The following is a 22,299-nucleotide window of genomic DNA, read 5'->3' as shown; positions in this document are numbered from 1 at the left end:
TCATTGCACCTTACCAGCCAGGACAAAGGAGTCAAACGGTTTGTTTTTGTCCCTGTTTACCTATAGTGTTGTGTCCTTTAAATATAACTACCCCTCAATGTCTACCTCTCTACTGTCCATGATACACCTGAAGTTATTTATGCTTTAAGTTTATATTGGTATGCCACGATGTGTAGTCATTCTTTCTCTTGTCTGTCCGCACTCACCGTAACTCAAAAACCGAAGATTCACTGATTGTTTCAATTTTGGTCTATCGTTTAGTAACCAATTGAGAACACCACAATAAAGTATTGGTCAAAATTGGCCGACCGGCAGTAGCATTTAAATTCAGTCTTTCACGAAGTGGGCTATAACGCCCCCTTGTAGGCACTGGAGGCCTACAGGTGAGGCGGTAAAGAGCCAAGAGAAAATTGGGGGTGTTGAAGCGGTTTAGGGGGCTATGGCTGATTTGTGTTTTTCTAAGATTTTAAACTAAAATCAAAACCTACCTAAAATACACTACATCGATTATTTCGTTGTTTTTTCTTTAATTTTGGGCTACAAAAGTCGATCCTGCAATTGTCGACCCTGGATTGCGGTCGATTTTTTTGATAGCATACGTCGTATTTGTGGTGAACGTGGATTTAATGCTGTGGCAACACTGCTAACTAGATAGAGAAATCGATAGCATGTTACCGAATGCTGTTGTTAAGTAAATTCTTGCCTGATATTAACAAACTTGTTGAAAATCATCAGATTCATCCTTTACATTAGATTAAATTTTAAAATTTAAATTGAAATGTTTGTTTTAATTTGAATAAAAGTTTATTCTAAATATTATTTATAAAGTTGCCCTTATTTCAATTTAAATCTATTTTTCACTTCTTCTTTTTTTTTAAATCTTCACACAATCGTTTCATTTAATTTTACTTTAAACTCCGTGCACTATTAGCGCATGCGTAGAATTATAACTTTTATTTTGTTTTAGGGATAATTGCTGGTGATTGGCTGAGAGTTTATATTTCAACTATTATAATTCCCAAAAAACAAGATGTAAATCAACGAAAATTATTTAAAAAAAAAATTAGATTAATAATAATAAATGAAGCAATAACTGGAACTTGCACATTTTTAAAGAATTTTAAGAGAAAATCGATTGCTGTTCAGAACAGATGACGTCATTAAAGTGGACCAACCAAAAACGCAAAAACTCTAATTACTCAGTAGTTTTTTGAAACATTCCCTTGAAAGTGAATACAATTAAAACAGACAAAAAGAAAAAAAAAATACAGAGGCAGGGAAAAATTAAACTGGCAACAGATGAACAGACAAAGTGATGACGAAACTGTTTCTGAAAAGTTCATGGAAAGTCATCTATCTAGAGGACACTCTTTCATTCATTAAAGTAGGACCATTTAAATTAAGTATATAGACCTTTGTTTCGTTAAGTGATTATAATTTGTGCTATATCAATGTATGCGGGTTAATTTGACTTCTTCTCTGTGCAAACAAATTTTGGCAATGTATCAATTTAATATTCAAGCGTTTTTCGGGTGTCGAGTGAATATAATTTGAACTTAAAATTTTAAGAATACATTTAATTCTTCTTTATAATTAAAACTGTCCGGTAGGACAATTGTATAAGGGTTGATCGTCAAAAACGGCAAGAAAAAGTGTAACATTCAAAAACCCCTAACGAAATTTTATACAATTATAGACAAAAGTTGTCTCCATATACAGGTGAAATATAAACAAAATCTATCGAGTGGTATTCCAGATATTTGAGGTTAAAATTTCACTGTTTCAAACGAAACCAAAATTTAACTCTAAATATCTCGTTACCTACTCGTCAGATTTTTATGAAATTTTATACAATTATAGACAAAAGTTGTCTCCATATACAGGTGAAATATAAACAAAATCTATCGAGTGGTATTCCAGATATTTGAGGTTAAAATTTCACTGTTTCAAACGAAACCAAAATTTAACTCTAAATATCTCGTTACCTACTCGTCAGATTTTTATGAAATTTTATACAATTATAGACAAAAATTGTCTCCATATAAAGGTGAAGTATAAACAAAATCTATCGAGTGGTATTCCAGATATTTGAAGTTAAAATTTCACTGTTTCAAACGAAACCAAAATTTAACTCTAAATATCTCGTTACCTACTCGTCAGATTTTTATGAAATTTTATACAATTATAGATAAAAGGTGTCTCCATATACGGGTGAAATATAAACAAAATCTATCGAGTAGTTTTCCTGATATTTGAATTTAAAGATTTCACTGTTTCAAACGAAACCAAAATTTAACTCTAAATACAGTCGACTCTCGATAATTCGAATTTTTCGATAGTTCGAACTCTACAGCTGTTAACTTCGGTAAATCGAAAAAATGCAGTGTATTTAGATACGCTCGATAACTCGAAATCCTTTTCTTAACAACAGGGGGAGAGAAGGCTCTATAATTCGAACGAGGCCACCTTCACCTCTTTATAATTCGAATTTTCCCTAGTAATGTTTACTTCTCATTTTCCGCTTATTGTTCATTTTCTGCGTAATGTTTCTGTAAGTAATTGAATAAAATATACAATGTAGCTTATAGAGAACATAAACGTTGCGAATAAAATCGATAAACCAAAAAGAAAAAACAAGAATCAAGTATCGTCTATTTGGTATGATCGATGTTCAGTTTGTGATGTTCGGATACGCTGATGTTTTTCAATCTCCGGAACTATGGCAGTATAAAGATGTTTGGAATGTCAGTGCACTAAACTAGTTAATATTCTCTACTGAAGCTCCGGATGTCTGTGTGTTTTATCAGCTAAAAAAAAATAAACTAACAACTTACCTCATCTTAGTAAACGTCATCTCCTTACAGCTTCCATTGACTCTTTTACATGAATTTTTGTACTCTTACTTCTCCTTCTACTTCTTGTAAAAGATTTTGGCCCGTGCCGACACGCCTTCCTGACCCGACTAAATCATCAACTTATTGGGCTACATCCTTCCTTTAGGCAATTCTTTTTTTTTTATTGTGTATGTATAATAATTATTGTCACCTGCTTATTGTTCATTTTTTACTTCTTTCTTATCTTATAGTATGACGTAAAACTCGGACTGTTTTCTGACCACATGCCACCATATCCATTGTTCATGCTTATTCAAATGAATAAGTAAATTAGACCAACTTAGTGGTCTCGTGTCACAAAAATTTGTCCTATGATATCCTCAGCTGGAAGGAAGAAAGATTTCCTGCGGATGGAAACTCGAATGAATGAGGTTTTTATTAATGGTTAAAATGAGATAGTTAGCGTATCAAGGAACAAAAAGAAAGAAAAGAAAAATTACGTCTAAGAAGTTACATTGCTTACCTGAGGAAGAAGACGTTACGCAAGGATGATTCGTAAGACGATGGCCAAGAACAGGATGCAGACAAGTGGACTCACTAACCCCATCTGTCGTACTTAATATAATTATATTTTATCACGATGCACACACTCAAAAAAAAAACGAAGTAATAACAGACATTCACAAAATGGATTTCCGTTTTGTAAAATAATGATAATTTACATGGATTATTAAAAAAATATTTCTTCATTGAGTGTGACATCTTGAACGAGCGTTTAAAAATACTTCCGTCAAGGGTTTAGTGTTTTTCCGCCATTGTTTCGATAATTTAGAAGACAAATTCGAAGCTTAAATGAAAAGGTTACCCGCTGAAAGCTTGCTTAAAAATTATTTTAATTTCATTTTTACACAAATTAATTTAGATACTGATATTTATTGTACTTATAATTGAATGCTTCATTTGCCAAATCGATTAACTCTATAAAACAAAAAGTTGAGAAAAATGACAAACTAGTATAATTTTTTTTAAAAAATTCCTGTTAAACAATCGATACAAATAAACGATGTAGACCGGTGTTTCCCAACGTGGGGCCCACGCCCCCCAGGGGGGGAAATTGATAGTTAAGGGGGGCAATTCGAAAATGGACTCGACACGACTTTAACCCTTTCGCTCCGGGCCATTTAAATGCAATGCTAGATATCGGTGCCAAATTTAACAAAAAAAGCAAATTCTTAAATAATTGCGGTAAATAATTATTAGCTATAATTCCGTTTGACGAGACCAAAATATCAACTGGGTGATTGGCGTCGTCAAGTAAACTTCGTCCGGGGTTCACCGCGGAGCGTGCAGTCTGCCGCGGGGAACCCCGGACGTTTTAAAAACTCGCTAAACAGCGCAGTTGTTGGCACTTAATTGGCCTATCGCTGCATATCAAATATGCAGTATCAAGAAGAACTCGCAGAATTGCAAAATGATGAGTCAGTTAAAACTTTATTTAATATAAAATGAGCGATGGCATGGCTTTGTGAGGAAACAGAAATCAAATACCTAAATTCAACCAAATGTACAAGAAAACTATTGCTACCGTTTCCATCTTCATTTTTAGCTGAATGTGGATTTAGTGCTGTAAATGATTTACTGGTAAAAAAAAGAAATCGGCTGGATATAACACAACGTGGAGACTTGAGACTGCAGCTAACCAAATTGGAACCTTATATAAAATCTCTGTGCAGCAAGCATCAAGCGCAAGGATCTCACTAAATTAAAATAATAAATTAATATAGAAAAATCTGTATTAAAATTATTTGGAATTTGAATTTCAGTTTTTCATTATATGTTTTGAAATTTTACTTACTGTGTTTTGTTAACAATTTCAGAGTGATTTCTTCCTAGAACCTATCATTTATGTTTCTTAAGTGAACGAATCAATTTTTTAATGTTAAAAATTATATATGTTACATAGGGGGGCATAAAAATTTTATAAAGGTTAAGGTGGGGCATGACACAAAAAAGGTTGGAAAACACTGATGTAGACTGTATTGCTGCAGATGTATCTTTTATCTATCGACATATTAAAAGTATAAGATGGAATATATCGATATTATTACGACAATTTTTACGTGATTAAGGAAGTTAATCGATTTGGCAAGTGAAAGAAAATGATTAATTCAAATTCAGTCTTAAATTTATATTTCTATTACAAAAAAACTTCATTATATACAATTTTTTATTAAAGATTTTAGCAAAAATTAGTAATAACTGTTCTGTTACAAATACTGCAAGTATTATTACCTAGTTTAAATTGATTCTTCAGCAATATAAATGATGTCTTCTTCGTTAGGTGTATTTGAGCTCCCGTTATGTCGATTTTTCCTTAAATTTTTATTAATTAATTAGATTTTTATTAATTTCTTCCATCTTAATGTTATAACGGTTTATTTTTTGTTTAAAAAGACTACTTACAGTGAAATTGAAATTCATAAGTACTTGCTTCTGTGGAAATTAGGATGCACCTTATTAATCTCTTTCTTCGTGATGGGACAACGACAATAACCAGTCTACCGTTATTGACTCGTATTGCATCGTTGCATTAAAAGGTAAAGTATATATGTATATAAGAAGTCGTATAAAGTGATTTAACTAAATTTTTATTACAATTTACATTACAGTATGAAGTTAATCAGATTGGCTTCTGAAATAAATCATACATTCATTATTCAATGGCTAAAAAGCTCTACTGTGGCTGGGTCATGGACACGGCCGTGTGTTGTACGTGAATACGTTTACGTAACGGGTTATACTTTTTATATAAAATATTTTTATTTATGTATTTAGGATGAAATCAAGGAAACAAATAATTACTGTGTTACAATATAACTTTATTAATTATAGATCTGTTATACGAAAAGTACGACACAAATGGCATACAAGATACATCGAGATTTCTGGTAAACGTTAAATCAATATAGGTATTACCTAACGTTGTTGGAGAAGTTTCAATATAAGACAAATTGAACTCGCTGAGCATGAAGTCGGGCAATGAGCGGTTTAGAGAGACATCAACATTAAAGTCTCCAAATATCATAATTGGTGTAGTAAGATCAGGCTCTTAATCGGGTATAATTTTAGAGATGTTTTTGGAATATTTTAACAACGATCGTAACATAAAGAGTTTAATTTCTGCTAACGCTGTGCCGGGATGGATATACACACACCCGAGTACGAATTTGAAGATGCCATTGGCCTTTTTCGTTTACTAGACAGACATCACCAGCTTTTGCGTCTTTCATTTCCAAATAAATTTCCGAAATGTCAAAGTTAACTCTATTACAATCAGTGAAGCTATTGATGTTGCGATATAATGGCGACTCCACCGGCTTTGCAACTTTTACCATTCGATTGTTCTTGAGAAGCCCTTTCCAACCATATACGATCTCTGTATTTGGTTTTGGCTTTTCGACGCGTATAGGCGACAATCGATAGATTGAGACGACAGCTAACGATTAAAACTTAAACGAACATCGTAGCTTCTCCGAGTCAAAAGTTACACTAATTGCAAATCTCGATACGCAGCAAAATTATCTCAAAATGGCGACGCTTCCCCCTCCACCGCGCGCGATGCGACACGATGAGTCCTCGCTTATCGTAATGATTCTGTGATCCTTTAGCTATCCAGTGGTCTAATTTAATTTTGGATGTAGACGATAGATTCGAAACTATAATGCCAAACTGTAACCCCCGATTTTGTTATCATTAGATTTTTTGGATTGCCACCAATCCAAATTTAAAGACGTATTGACGTCAAAAATGTTTGGCATTTAGTAGTGTTAATACTTATTATCAGCGAAATTAGTTTTGATTATTACACAGTTAGGTGTCAATAAAGTGTTCAGACATTAAAATTTAATAAAATTCAGAAAGTGGAGTTAATCGATTTGGCAAATGAAGCATTCAAATGTTTCCACAACAAACTAGGAAGGTAATCTAACGGCTGATTTGTACGTTTTGATTAAGTTACTATATGTCGAACAATTAATGTAAAAATGAGAACTTACTAGTTTACAGGGATTGATAAATGTTTCAATCATTACTTCACTAAATTTATTACAATATTGGGCCTATTATTTAGCGATTGCGGAGAAAGAAAGACCCCGAAAAAAAAATCATTTATATTTATTACAGCTACTTCTTCTCCACGAAATTACTGAGATTGTTTTATCAAGATAAAAGAATTGCACGATTTTCTTTAATTCAAAAACAAAACAAAGAAGGCTGCTTAGAAAAGGAAGGATCTAGTCTAAAGCATTCTAGACAGAACGTGACTAGATAAGGAAATCAGATCGAAGAATTGCTAGATCGGAAGCTTACTAAGTACAGATGAGAAAACCATTTCTATCAGTTTGCTACCAATAAATAACTGTTCTGAACGTATTTTTGGGAATTAGTTCTAAAAATATGTGGAAAAATTTGATTCTAAAAATTATTTAAATTAATATTGTGGTTCTACATGAGTACAAAGAGCGGAAGAGGCAAAAGAAAAATACCTTAAGTGAAAATAACTGGTGACGGATTTCCAGTCCAGCTACAGCCTGTCCAGATCTTCCTGGTGGGCAAGAACTTGTCGCTTCTTCTGGAATCTTGGTGTCACTACAAGTATCCTAGGGCAGGGGTCGGCAAACTATTTCAAGAAGGGAGCCATTTTTCCTTAAATAATTTAAAAAAATCTTAACCAAGAGCCCAGGGATGATGATGTAAAAACCTCTGTAGATCATTTGTAATCGCAAATTATTATTTTATGATATTCAATAACATTTAAATGTTTTATGTATTTATTTTCATGTATTGCAAAGTAAATAAACAAATAAATAATAACTAAACCTGTGTTTGAATGAAAATGGCGGCAGTCCTATATATTACGTACTTTTAATTCAATTTCAAACTTAACACATTTAAAATCATTTTTGAAAAAATATCTTTACTTTAATAATGAACTTGAACTTTTCATTTGTTTCAATAAAATTAAAATATATGATATAATTAGGACAGGCTGACGAGCCATACAATTTGGATAAAAGTGCCGCATGCGGCTCGCGAGCCGCGGGTTGCCGACCCCTGTCCTAGGGTAACAACTAGGACAAAACCGACCGTAAATAGTTAATATTAACCACAATTTGGGTTTAACCAACTGGTTTAAAGCAAATCATTTGAGTTCGTTTTCGAGAAAACCCCCAAGTAAAGCCCATTTTCTAAAGTCTTATTCATCCAGGAGAATTGGATCGTTATAGTCTGGTCTTCCTGGTAAGACCCAATCGAGCGATTTTTTTTCTTGTAATTTCCGGTGATTTTACAAGATTGTAATTCTTTCCACTCTCACAAAAAATGGAAAGTAATAAGTACAGTCGAGCCTCCCATAAAGGACACTCTCACTAACGACCACCTCCATTTATGGGGCAGTTTTTGGATTTCCCCGTTTTTACCCCTATACACTTTCTATATAAAAGAACCTCCGTCTAACGGGTCACTCTACATAGCGACCGCGGACATTTAGATTTTGGGGAACGGATTATATGTTTCATCTCCTACCAACGACCACCTTATTATTAAGAGTTCGTTTGACGCGGTGATCAAAAGAATTATCCCCTCTCAAGTTTTTCTTTTTTTCTGGTTTTTCCTAAAGTTTCCTATATAAGCTCATACATCTTGTACCATTTTAATCATTTTTCAATATAACTTTGGACGAACATAGTTATTTATTTAACAAGTGCGGAAAGTAGTACTTTTCCTCACGCGAGGCCGGGTTTTAACTAAAAAAAAAACCTAAACAGGCATCACTAGAATCCATTTTAAATTTCTATAAGGAAACACTATAACCTTTTTAACTGTTATAATTAAAAATATCTAATTATTTATTAAAGTATTATTTTTATTTCTATATTCCTTTCAATTTTTATTTTATTTTTTAATATTCGTTTTTTAATTATTTAAATAAAATAAATTTAAATAAGCTTATTAGAGTTTTACAGAAAATATTTATGTTAATAACAAAACTTCTTATATCAAGGAAGCACAATAAAGTTTTTCCACTCACTTGTACGGAAAGTGACACTAATGGGAATTTTTCCCCACTAGTGAAGTTGGGCATTATACAGCTGATATTAATTGAGTAATGAGAACATTCCTACATGGTTGCAGAAAAAAGTAATTTTACTCGGAGAATGTTCTCAACAGAAAACTTTTGGTCAAGTACACGATTTTTCAACCTTTTTTTTTTGGCTCGCCTACCACTTGGTAGTATATCATGCTAAATTGTACCACTTCGTAAAAATGATTGTATTTCGTGAAATTTTGTTATTCCGGGTGTGCTATTTTATTATTATCATCATCCTTATTTGTATAGAGATACAATGTATCTGTTACAAAGGAGTACAAGTTCATGTTCACACTATAAACAAGAAAAATTTAGGTGAGATCAAGTCGGATGGACTGGTAGAAAACTTTAGAGGCATGAATTGCTGTTCAAATTCTTCCATTTGATTAAAGAATACATCATAAAAGATATAAATATCTACAGTCGAGCCCCTCTTTTACCGACAGTTTTTGGATTTTCCTGTTTTAACCCTATACACTTTCTATATAAAAGAACCTCCGTCTAACGGACACTCTACATAGCGACCGCGGACATTGATTTTCAGGGAACGGATTATATGTTTCACCTCCCAACAACGGCCACCTTATTATTAAAAGTTCGTTTGACGCGGTGATCAAAATAATTATCCCCCTCTCAAGTTTTGGTTTTTTTTTTTCTGGTTTTTCCTAAAGTTTCCTATATAAGCTTCATACATCTTGTACCATTTTAATCATTTTTCAATATAACTTTGGACGAACAATATTATTTTTCCGATATGTCTCTCAAACGAAAGTGGTTAACTCTAGAAGAGAAAATAAATGTGTTGGAAGATTTTGCAAAAACCAAATCGAGCCATCGTCAACTTGCCGAAAGGTTATTTCTATTTTTCTAATAATAGATGATAGTATGATGATAATTTTACCATAAATTATTATTGTTACGAATAAATGTGATGATTATTATACAAATTATTAATTAAGTCAATAATATGTAGTTTTTTGATCATTTTTTTGGATAATTAAGAAAAACTTGATGCATATCATATAGCTAAATAATTATGCAATTATGCACGTTTTTAAATCTATTAATAATAAACAATTTTTAAATAGATGTTTGGAAAAAAAACCCATATATTTTCATTATGAAACTTGCCTACCTCCTTCTAACGGCCACCTCCAAACAGCGGCCACTTTGCTTTCTCCCGCCTGTGTCCGTTAATGAGAGGTTTGACTGTATTTTTCTTTGGAAAATTAGAATTTATATTAACTAATTTCTAAAACCATTTCAATTCCCTTTTTTACCACCCTACCATACCAGCCTATCCCCAGGAAGAATGTGTTAATAAGGGTACATTTAAGTACTTGCAGCCCCTAGTAGAACTGAGTGGGTGGCTATATAGCCGGGGCTTTCTAAAATGTTCCTGAAGATTTTTACTCTGGCCCTTGTCCCTTTACCTACTTAGGGTATACCCTGTGGGTAAGCTTTATAAGGTCCCCATACTTTTTTTTTCACGTCCACTATTCCAAGAAGAAAAATAGCCACACCCTAGTTTTTGTAAAGGGCCTTTTTAGTTCTCTATCTCACGCTCGTTCAAAAGAACAGTAAGGTAAAAACAATTTGTTACTGTCTTTGTCGCATAGTGTACAGTTTAAGCGCCGACTAATGTACGATTACTTATGAAGGTTCAACTTGTTAAATGGTATTAGTGAATTTAAGTACCCCAAATGTTCATGGCACAGTTGAATGCTCTCGTAAGCTCTTTTTACATCTTAATTGCATCGGTAATTAAGTCTGAGTACCTGCAGTTATTAAATTGAAATTTTAGCAAAGTAGGCTATTAATTTTGAAATATTCTTGTTCTATTCTTAGCAAGAAAATAATTTCTTTATTCTCAATACTGTTCATTAATAATAATAATAATAGCAATAAGTGTTTATTTAATTTCAATTCTATACATAAATTACATTACAGAAAGCAAAAAATAATAACACTAAAGTGCATGGAGTGTACTCCATCCGCAGAGCATTTTGGAAAAAATAAAGTAATCCACTAGTGAGTAAAATAAATGAATACTTTTTCAAACAAAAAAAGGAAAAAACTAAATAAAAATTTTAATCACAATTAAATTCATTAATTGTTAATTTTCTGTAATATAAGACCCCTTTTAAATAATTGCATAAAATATTCCAATTCCAACCGTTTAATATTGCGTAAAAATCATTTTCAGTAAGATTTTTTTTTATTGAAATACTTTAAATGGTATGGAGTTAAAATAGGACATACGGAAACAAAGTATACTATATCCTCTACTTGATTAAGATTGCACAGTGTACGAGGGTCGTTTGAAAAGTCCGTGCAAAAATAAAAACTTCTTAATTTTTTGGAGTAAACCTTTTTTATTTTTCAACATAGTCTCCTTTTAGGCTTATACACTTCGTCCAACGCTGCTCTAGTTTGTTGATCCCTTCCGAATAATAGGATTTGTCCAAGTCTGAAAAATAGCCATTCGTTTCTGCAATCACCTCCTCGTTTGAATAAAATCTTTTTCCCGCCAGCCATTTCTTCATATTGGGGAACATAGTAGTCCGAGGGAGCCAAGTCTGGAGAATAGGGGGGATGTGAAACGAGTTGGAATCCTATTTCCATTAATTTTGCGACCACAACTGCTGAGGTGTGAGCTGGTGCGTTGTCGTGATGGAAAAGGACTTTTTTGTGGGCCAATCGTGGGCGTTTTTCTTGCAGCTCGGTTTTCAAACGGTCCAATAACGATGAATAATAAGCACCTGTAATAGTTTTACCCTTTTCCAGATAGTCGATGAGGATTATTCCTTGCGAATCCCAAAAGACAGTCGCCATAATCTTTCCGGCCGAAGGAACGGTCTTCGCCCATATGGCCACTCCGAAAATTTTGAAACCACTTATAAACTGTTCTAATCGAAGGTGTCAGAGTCACCATAATGTTTATCAAGCTTCTCTTTAGTCTCCTGAGGCGTTTTGCCTTTCATAAAGTAGTGTTTAATCAACACATGAAATTCTTGTTCGTCCATTTTTTGAAAATCACTCGACTTCCTCGATTCAAACGAATGCCAAACACAAAGAAATAGACCGATCTGGCTGAAACTTGGTGCGTGTTCTTCCAAGAGATGCTACTAACTAAACATAACCTCGATACGCGCCAGTAGTGCTATCTCTCTGACTTTGCACGGACTTTTCAAACGACCCTGGTACATAAATTGCTGGTATCAGGTTTAAAAGGTCGGTAGTTTAAGCACAATGTTTCTGTTCTGGCTTTTAATATTAATTCTATGTCGCCGAATTGCCTGTTTGAAAAATAATCTGGATTATAAGTTAATTTGGGATAGCCTTTATGGTGGATACCATTTATTGTTCATTATTTTTGGGGACTGATTCATTGTTAAAATTGGATGAAATAAATCGTGCCAATTTCAGTCATATTTTGTAATTTTTTTTATGCCGAGCTTTCGACCCTAGGGACTAGGTCACCTTCAGGGCTGTAAAACATATTTACAGTGTGGTAACAATGATTATATTACAACGAATATGTATAATGTAAAGTAATTTACAAAATTATTTATCTAATTTACAATTTATCTGCTCATGGACTGAGTGTGATCGGTTTTATATGTTTGATTGTCAGGAAGTCAGTGTTGCCAATTGTCAAGTATTTTGCAGTAAGTTGGCGTATATGTTGTTTAAATTGTTGGTATCAGTTTTGAAATTTAGACTGTTTTCTGTCTTAGATATGTGTATCACTTTTTTATTTATTTTTTTGTTTTTAAGAATAAGATAGCCACAGATATTCAGCTCGATGCTTCTCAGCATTGTTTAATCAAATCATTTGAAATAGCGTGCTGCACGAATTAAGGAAACCTGTACGATCAAGAACTATATAAAAAGGATGGTGGTTTTTGGCAGCCTCCCTGCATTTGCGCAGTTCTCTGCTCCAGTGTAACTGTGAAATTATCTGTGTACCTTGTGCCAATGTTATGTGTGCCGCCATTACCATTAACATGGTGGAGTAGGTACAACGCAGAGGTACCATAATAATGGTGCCAATCATTATAATATGTTGATGCAAAAATCAATGCTCTTAAAAAGAAATTGTGTATGGCCGATTTGTACAATTTGGACTCCAACATTGAAAAAGGTCAGAATTTTTTTATCATTAGATGAACGAACAGTTTCAGTGCAATGAATCAAATAATAATTAATCAATAACTTTTGGTATACCGCAGAAATTAGGGGAAGAATTTAGTTGTGCTGTAAAGGTTGAGGAGCGCTGATTTAGAGAGCACGATCACTAAATCTATAAGTTGAGACTTAAGGCGTGTTTACGTAGAGGCACTTTCATTTTGGACTGAAAAACTTAATTAAATACTTTGAATTCTTTCCAGGCAAAAAAACATTTGTCTTCCAATTTCAAGCATATACAAAAAATAATTATGGTCTATTATTTTAATGGTAGGACTTAACATCCAAATTCCAAAATTAGGTGCGCACAATGGGGCGGTATGTCAGAAGTATTTTAACAAATGAGAAAAAAAAAAACAGCTATTTGAATTGTGGATCTCCCATTAACAAAATCCAAGCTGCATAACCACAAACACCAACTCCGGCGAAAAATAGTTTATGGTAGTTCTTCTGTAAAAAGCTTCTGCACGAGGAATTAAGGAATTGGAATATAATAATAAGCCTGCAGAAGCATCCATGTTTTTCATAATCAGATCTTTGGTCGCTGGAAATTAAATGACAATTACTAGTTTTAGAATTCTCAGTAAAATAATGCAGTAAATATGAATAGCCTGTACAATTGTGGATTTTATCTCTTGAAACGAAACGCAATAATCTTTTATCTGAATAATGAAATCACCATCAATCTGTTGTTAACAACCAACCAATTACCGCGCCCTAATTGACCGCCACAATATTTGTAAATCCATCATTACTGAATCAATCAAATGACAAAGCCACTCATCCTGAATGCCAATAATATAAGGGTTGATCGTCAAAAACTGCACGAAAAAGCGTAACGCTGAAAAACACCCAACTTTGACAATTTTTTTCTCTTTTTCTATAAAAGATAAAATTCTCAAATTTCCTTTAAAATAAAGGGCAAACCCTCCTTTATAACTGTAATTTTTTTGCATCAACTCATATCTAATAGGTTTTGAGAAAAAAGTTGCCGAAAATGAGCAAAAACGGCTTTTTCAAAAAATGTTCTTGTTCTTCTTCTTCTTCTTCTTCTTCTTCTTGTTACCTTTTTTGTAAACAACGTAGCGCCTAAACGCGCGAACCGATTTTCATGAATGAGGTGTCATTCGATTCGGAATTTTATGTAGATGTGCCTTTTGGGGGTCTCGGCACTGTACATCAAATGGGAGAGGAGTTAGCCCCCTTTATGTAAGGCCCCCTCCAAAATTATTATTACTAATTACTCTGTAATATTATCTAGAACTCGTAAAGCGACAAACAAATTTTAAATAAAAGTATTTTGTAGAAAGGAGGAATCAAATTGCATACAATGTTATGGCGCAGCAATCATCATATATTAGTAGCTACCAGCGTCAAAATAGTATCTATTTTGAAGAACTATAGATGCTGTAGATGTGAGCAATGTCGTAGAGATTCAGCTTCTATTGACGTATTAGCTTGTTTGCATTCTTTAAAGAAATATTATTCTAATCTTAGGATATCTTGTAAAATTAGTAATAGCAATTAGCAATATGCAATTATTGCATAGCTCATTGCCTAAGTGATAGAGATGGCCAATAATTTAATTTTTAACAACTACATATTCATGCACAAAGATAAAAGGAATTATCTTAAGGAAAAAATAAAACAAAAAGTATCCTCAATGTAGCAGCATAATATACATGAGTCAAACATAATACCGATACTGAAAACCCAATATAAAATATAAATATTCTTAATAGGTACTGAAAAACAAAAAACAAATATCATTCTCCTAGAACAAAACTTCTAAATTTGGCAGCATATTTTTCAGAAATTAAATATGGAATTTAAATGTTCTTTTGCATTTATTGTAAGTAATTGCTCAAATTTCTGCGAGTTTGAGTAAGAGGTTGTACAACTAATATTTTGTAATGAAAAAAGACCTAATCGGTCAAAAAAGTTGTATTATATTACTCTTATTTTTTTTAATGATTTAAGGCGCGTCAACATCTAAGGTTGTTGGCGCCCGGAGCTCTTTTCAGTGCACTGCTGGCCTCCAGACAGTGTTCTCTCGTTACACTGTCCATCACCGGACAGTGAGCTGTAAGAAGCTCCTAGGAAGAGAAAAATCTAAGGGGCTAGCAGCTGGATTCGAACCCGGGACATCCGCGTGGGAGTCTAGTACGCTAACCGCATAGCTAATCCCTTCCCTTATTATTATTATTTCCCAGCGTATCGACTGCGTATTACTTTTGGCGAACATCTATCACAACTTTAATTTACAGAACATTATTACTGCATGTTCACTTGATGCCAATAGGCAATTGTAAACTAAATATGGTTAAAAAAAGGAGTACTACTGGAGAGGAGAAATGGTTAGAATTAATGGTACCAATGAGAACTGTTACAATTATCTTTAATTGGAAGGACATCTTTCTTCAGCAGTCCTTAAATTCAGAAAAATAGATCAACTTGAAAAAATGGAAAACAAGGCGTTACTTCCTTCGACTGAATTGAATTAAAGAGTACTTACTCCTCATTTCTATCAAATGATCAAGATATAATTTGGCATTGTATAAACAGCTAAAAATAATAAAGCTGTGATGTAAATTTAATCTCGCATATTAAAGACAAGGTATAAAAGAGAGAAAAAAAAGCTTGCGGCCCCCAACATAATGGAATTGAAATGGAAGTGCGGTGGGAAAAGAATACGAACATGGCAGAGGATGTGGGCTTTTTTATTTCTTTCAGTATTATTCTAGTTCTAGAGGGGAGCAAGGCACTAGTTCGGACAGCAATGATTCAGTGATAGGGATGGGAATAGAGCTTTGAATGGGCATACCCTAGAGAAGCAAAGTACCTGGATATGTTGGTGTACATAGTAGATGGCCTCAGTGTGTGCGTTTGTGGGAGGATTCCATGGTAACCAACAAGGGGAGGCTTCTTTCTAAATGATTCTGTCCCTTATTCTTAGAAAAGAGAATGGAGATAGGACGGCCCAGGGCGGGGAAAGAAGTGGTTTTAAAAGAAAAAATTGCACGGATCGCTTACTTGTTGCCCTGTATGTAACAGGTACTTTGCTCTCTGACTCAGCATACAACTTAGATGGCAAAAGAGATCTATGAAAAATCTTTTCTTTAGTATTTATCATCAAAGAGTGCCAACATAATAAGAAAAAAAGAAAGCTATAATTTTCAAATTATCCCTCCATTTTTATGGTTTAGGAATAAAAGTGTCCAATTCTTCGTCCTCTAAAAGGCCGTAAAGTCACAAAATAACACTAATAATCAAATAATAAGAAAATTTGAAGATAAAATGGTGGCCAAAATAAAATAAAAAAAATCGGTCACAAAGTAGGATAAAAAAATAATTTTTAATGTAATTTAAAAATAATCTACACACAACTTGCATAAATTTTGCAATTCTCTGATTTACTTTTCAAAATTTCCAAAATATGTAGTTATTTATTTAACAAGTGTGAAAAGTAGTACTTTTCCTCACGCGAGGCAGGGTTTGCACGCACGAGCGAGCGAAGCGAGGCGAGTGCAAGTGCAAATTGCCGAGTGTGAGGAAGATACTTTACACTCGAGTTAAATATTATATTTTTTCTGCAACCATTAGGGTTATTAACTAAAAATAAAAAACTAAACAGGAATCACTAGAATCCATTTTAAATTTCTGTAAGGTAACACTATAACCTTTTTAACTGTTTTAATTAAAAATATCTAATTATTTATTAAAATATTATTTTTATTTCTATATTCCTTTCAATTTTTATTTTATTTTTTTAATATTCGTTTTTTAATTATGTAGATAAAATAAATTTAAATAAGCTTATTAAAGTTTTACAGAAAATATTTAATAACAAAACTTCTTATATCAAGGAAGCACTCACTATAAAGTTTTTTCACTCACTAGTGAGGAAAGTGACACTAATGGGAATTTTTCCCCACTAGTGAAGTTGGGCATTACACAGCTGATTTTAATTGAGTAATGAGAACATTCCTACATGGTTGCAGAAAAAAGTAATTTTACTCGGAGAATGTTCTCAACAGAAAACTTTTGATCAAGTACACGATTTCCCAACCTTTTTTTTTTTTGGCTCGCCTACCACTTGGTAGTACATCATGCTAAATTGTACCACTTCGTGAAAATGATTGTTTTTCGTGAAATTTGTTAATCCGAGTGTGTTATTTTATTATTATCATCATCTTTATTTGTATAGAGATACAATGTATCTATTACAAAGGAGTACAAGTTCACGTTCACTTTATAAACTTTGTAAAGTGTAAGTTCTTAGTTTTAAAACTTTTTTTTAAAGTAATTAAAAATTGCGTACATATTTTACTCTTCAAAATTATTAATTAATTTACGAAGTTCTTCTACCACCACTGGAATAGGGTTTAGGAGGGCAGTGGCTGATTTGTGTTTTTTCTAATATTTTAAACTGAAATCAAAACCTTCATCGATTATTTCGTTGATTTTTATTTCGTTTTTTCGTTAATTTTGGGGTACAAAAGCCAATCCCGCAATTGTACCCTGGATTGTGGCTAGCATTCCCATCGTCGTAATTGTGGCGAACGTGGATTTAGTGCTGTTGCAACACTGCTAACTAGAAAGAGAAATCGTTTGCATGCTACTGAACGCAGTGACTTAAGGCTGTTTTTGAGTAAAATCCAGCCTGATATTTATTCACAAACTTGTTAAAAATCATCGGATTCATCCTTCACATTAGATTAGTTTTAAAATTTAAATTGAAATGTTTGTTTTAATTTGAATAAAAGTTTTTCTAAATATTATTTATAAAGTTGCGCTTTATTGCTCTCATTAGAACAGTCTCATTTAAAATGTAAGTTTCGAACTCAGAAACAGGATAAGGCACATTTGGCAGGCTATAATTAAATTAAAGTAATGATTGCGATTGTAATTTTCAAGATGTGGTAAAGTAAACAATTTTAAGGAGCGCTAAAGAATAATTGATTCTCAAAGGTAGACGATATAAGTTTGAGAACCTCTGCTATAGAGGAAACGACTAACTACAATTCCAATCTCGTAGAAATGCCAATAATTTACAATTATTACGCAAAATTTATAGATAACTATTGAGGCCATTGTGGAGGGGAACATTTTTTTAAGAAAACTTTAATTTAAAAAAGTCATCTGAAGGTTTACAGCTGATTTTTATTTTGATTTTCTTCCGGCCTAAGTAAAAAACGAACTGTCTATTTTTTTGTGTTGCTGACTCAGTGGCCCATCAGGTTAGTGAGGGTGGAATTAAAAAGATAACCTGAAGGACCTTGCATTCCTAGGCTAACCTAGCCACCAGTACTCTTGTATAAAGACCGTCTTCTATAGACTGAAATTATTTCTGATGAAAAGTCAGCAGAAGGTTTAAGAATAGAACGGAAAGCCGAAAGCAGAATCATAATTTATTCTACTAACTCAAGGTTATTCCAATTAAGAGGACTAAAACTAACAAAGGGTTCGATTTGGTACATTGGGACTTTGATATTGTTAATTTCTCTTATCGCTTCCAGTTTAAATATCACCAAAGTACCAAAGATTCGAGATGGAATTTGCAAATAAAATACATTTTTTCTTCTTTCAATAAATAATTACAATTTCATCTACCAAATACTAATCTTAACATTGCTTTTATCAACCAAGTCGCCAAAAGTTGTACAGAAAACTCCAGTTCAACCTGTAATGACGTAACCTTCCAGACAACCGAGCAAGTCGTCTTAAAAGACAATGGCCTCCGTGATCTTCTCTGTGGTTAGTTCCGCAGTGCTGGATCTAAATCTAGCATTTTTATCCGACGTGGCACGCATATTTATTGTATCTCTGACCGGTTTTCGACGCCCAATTGATCAATTTACCCCTGATGGTGTGTGCAAGTATGCAATCAATTAGGGATATGCTTACTACGATAAAATCAACGATAATACTTTTATATTAACGAGAACACTTTTACCGAGAGGTTCTTGAAAAACTTCGAAAAAGGGTCATTCGTGTGAGGCCAAACATCAAGAACAAGTGGGTGTTGTATCACGATATCACGATAATGCTCCTTGTCACACAGCAGTTTCAATAAACGAGTTTTTTGGCCAGTAAAAACATTTCTGTGGCTCATCAGCCTCCTTATTCGCCTGACTTGAGTCCTTGTGACTTTTTTTCTCTTCCCGAAGTTGGAAAAATCACCTCAAGGGAACTCATTTTGGGACATTCGAAAACATTCAAACGGCTATAACCGAGACCAGCTGAAGGCTATTCCAGTATCGGAGTTCGAGCACTGCTATGAGGAGTGGAAGAAACGTCTCCAGCGCTGTGTGGCTTCAGAAGGAAGTTATTTTGAAGGTGACTTTTATAGAATTGAAATTCTTTTTGAATAAAAAAATTAAATCAGTCCCATTACTTAATTTACAGACCTCGTAGTAATCGCAACGCTTAGACAGTTGTAAGAGTATTCTAAAACAAAATATTTTTATGATGTTCTTGAGAGATTTGTGAGTTCAGATGCCGCATCTGTAAATGTTAAGATGCTTAACAGTTTCCTTTGATAACCTACCTATCTTTGAGTTGTTATTTGAACAAGAACCGTTTATTTTTCTTTTTTTCTTTTTAAGGTTACTCTCTTAAAAAAAGGGTTGAATGAAACACGAATGAACTGGCAGAGAGAGGTAAGATACTCAGAGAATGTATCTTTTTTCAACTTTTCTTCCTTCTTTGAAGAGATAAATGTTCATATTCATTCATAAGACTAAATCCATTCATATAAAACTGGCCCTGAGCATATCAAAAAAAGAGTAAAATAAAATGGAGGCAAAAGGTAAGTTGGGCGAGAAATGTACACACAGACTGTGGAGTACACATAAACCGAAAAGGTTTTATTTTTAGATAAGGTTATATAAACCCAAGATAGCATGTTGACCCCAAAACACTTTAAGCAAAGCCCTTAGTATATTCCCCAAATATCGAGATAAAGTCGGCTTCCCTAACCTTCCATGCCCTTTCGTATGATGGTTATATTAGTGACAGTACCTAACTTGCTGTACTGTAAGCATTATGTATACTTTATAAAGGGCGGCTAAAACTGATCCTCAAACTTTACCTGCTTTAGTACAACTATTTCTAAGTTGCTGGAGGCCAAAATAGACCGTACGGAGGACTTAATCTAGGAGGGAGTTGCTCTAGAACCTAAGACCTGTTTGCCACTTTGTGGCTGAGGAGGGATACAGAGAGCCATTCTTCTTAGAAAACCCTTAGTCGACTCCAAGGTGTCATGCCAAACGTAACGAAATGAATAGATGACATTGCGTTGATTGATATGAGAACAGTATCCCTTCTCGGAGTGAGTAGCCTTTCTTGGCTGAAGAAGGCTTGAAAAGTCATTTCACGTCTCTAGAAAGCAGAATTAGCAGATATTAAACGACCCACTCTTGAGAGCAGGAATGATCAGGTTTCAGAAAAAGAGAGATTATTCTAATTATCTTCTTGGTACTTCCATAGGTTGCAAGGTGTTGAATCAGGAAATATTCTGCTTGAAAGGCTTTGGTGGTGTGGTGTCTGATATCAAGGAGAGTTTATTTCTATCTGTGGGTTTTTCTTAGAATAGAAAGGAACCCTAGATCATGTCCAACTTTTTTAATCAGAGGGTATCTACTGAAGGCATATCAGAAAAGAGTGCATATTATACACCACAGAGTGAGGCGCCCCAGTAGTCGAGCGGTAAGATAAGAGGCTCGCAAAACTACAAAGTTTTGTGTTACTGGGTTCGATTCCCGGACAAGGCCTAGGATTTTATTTCAACGGTTACTAAAAGGAATTTAAAATAAAGTACGTTTGCTATCGTTTCTATCCTGAAAATATTAAGTATTCCCTAACTCAACGCTCTCCATTGCCAGACAGTGAGCTGCAAGAAGCTCATAGGAAGAGAAAATCTGGATTCGAACCCAGGATCTCTGCTATCAAATCCACTGAACAAATCTTTTCCAGGACATTGGCGCCCGGAGATTTTTTTAAGAGCACTTCTAAGCCTTCGAAAGTGTCCTCTTGATACAGACAACACTGTCCATCACCGGGCAGTGTGCTGCTGGATAATTACATTATTATTATTATTATTATTTTATTGATTTAAGGCGCGTCAACATCTAAGGTTATTGGCGCCCGGAGCTTTTTTCAGTGCACTGCCGGCCTCCGGACAGTGTTCTCTCGTTACAGACAACACTGTCCATCACCGGACATTGAGCTGTAAGAAGCCTAGGAAGAGAAAATCTAAGGTCAACAGCTGGATTCGAACCCAGTATGCTAACCGCATAGCTAATCCCTTCCCTTCATCTTCTTATTATTTTTTTCGGCGCATCGACTGCTTGGCCATTAGCGCCCATTATTATTATTATTATATTATTATTATTTTTAATGATTTATGGCGCATAAACAGTTTTTTTCAGTGCACTGCCGGACTCCGGACAGTGTTCTCTCGTATTATATGATGATGATGATTATTATTATTATTTTAGACCGTATGAAAAAAACTTGAGTGGAACTGTGCGGAAATGTTTTTTAGCCAAAGTATTTTTTTCAAATTAGTCTCACAAATAAAAAATATTTTATATAATTGCAACAATTCTTTTTTTGAAACAGGAATAATGCGTTATAAAAGTTACTGGTTATATTTAAAAGTAACCCAAACATTTGAAAACAAAAAGGTTTCATATTTTTAGAAATAAAAAAATTACTTTGAAAAAAAAAACCTAGGATTTATTATGTATACACATTTTTGCCATGTTATTCAATATTTATGTGCGGACACGATATTCTAGAAGGGTGGTTATATATCTTTAAGCGTCCCATAATTCACTACCTCCGGGCATTTCTCCCTTATATCACTACCTGGAGTGCCGCTACTATAGCTCTTCATTTTTTTAGGCAGAATAATTTTTAAAGGGCGTAGTGAAAGACAACAACAACAAAAAAGTAAATGGTAACATAATTTGTCTTTAGAATCCTCTACTAATTATGTTCACGATCATAAAGGCTGGGTTAGAACGTAATTATGATGTACTATCTCAAGAGTGTCAGATTTATTAATAAAAAAAAAAAACTTGAGGATTCTGAATATTTATGTTTTTATGCTGTACAATA

The sequence above is a fragment of the Rhodnius prolixus genome, unplaced genomic scaffold (assembly GCF_049639745.1).
Source record: "Rhodnius prolixus isolate KJV_2025 unplaced genomic scaffold, Rpr scaffold_6, whole genome shotgun sequence".
Classification (NCBI taxonomy): domain Eukaryota; kingdom Metazoa; phylum Arthropoda; class Insecta; order Hemiptera; family Reduviidae; genus Rhodnius; species Rhodnius prolixus.
This window is presented reverse-complemented; position numbering follows the sequence as displayed.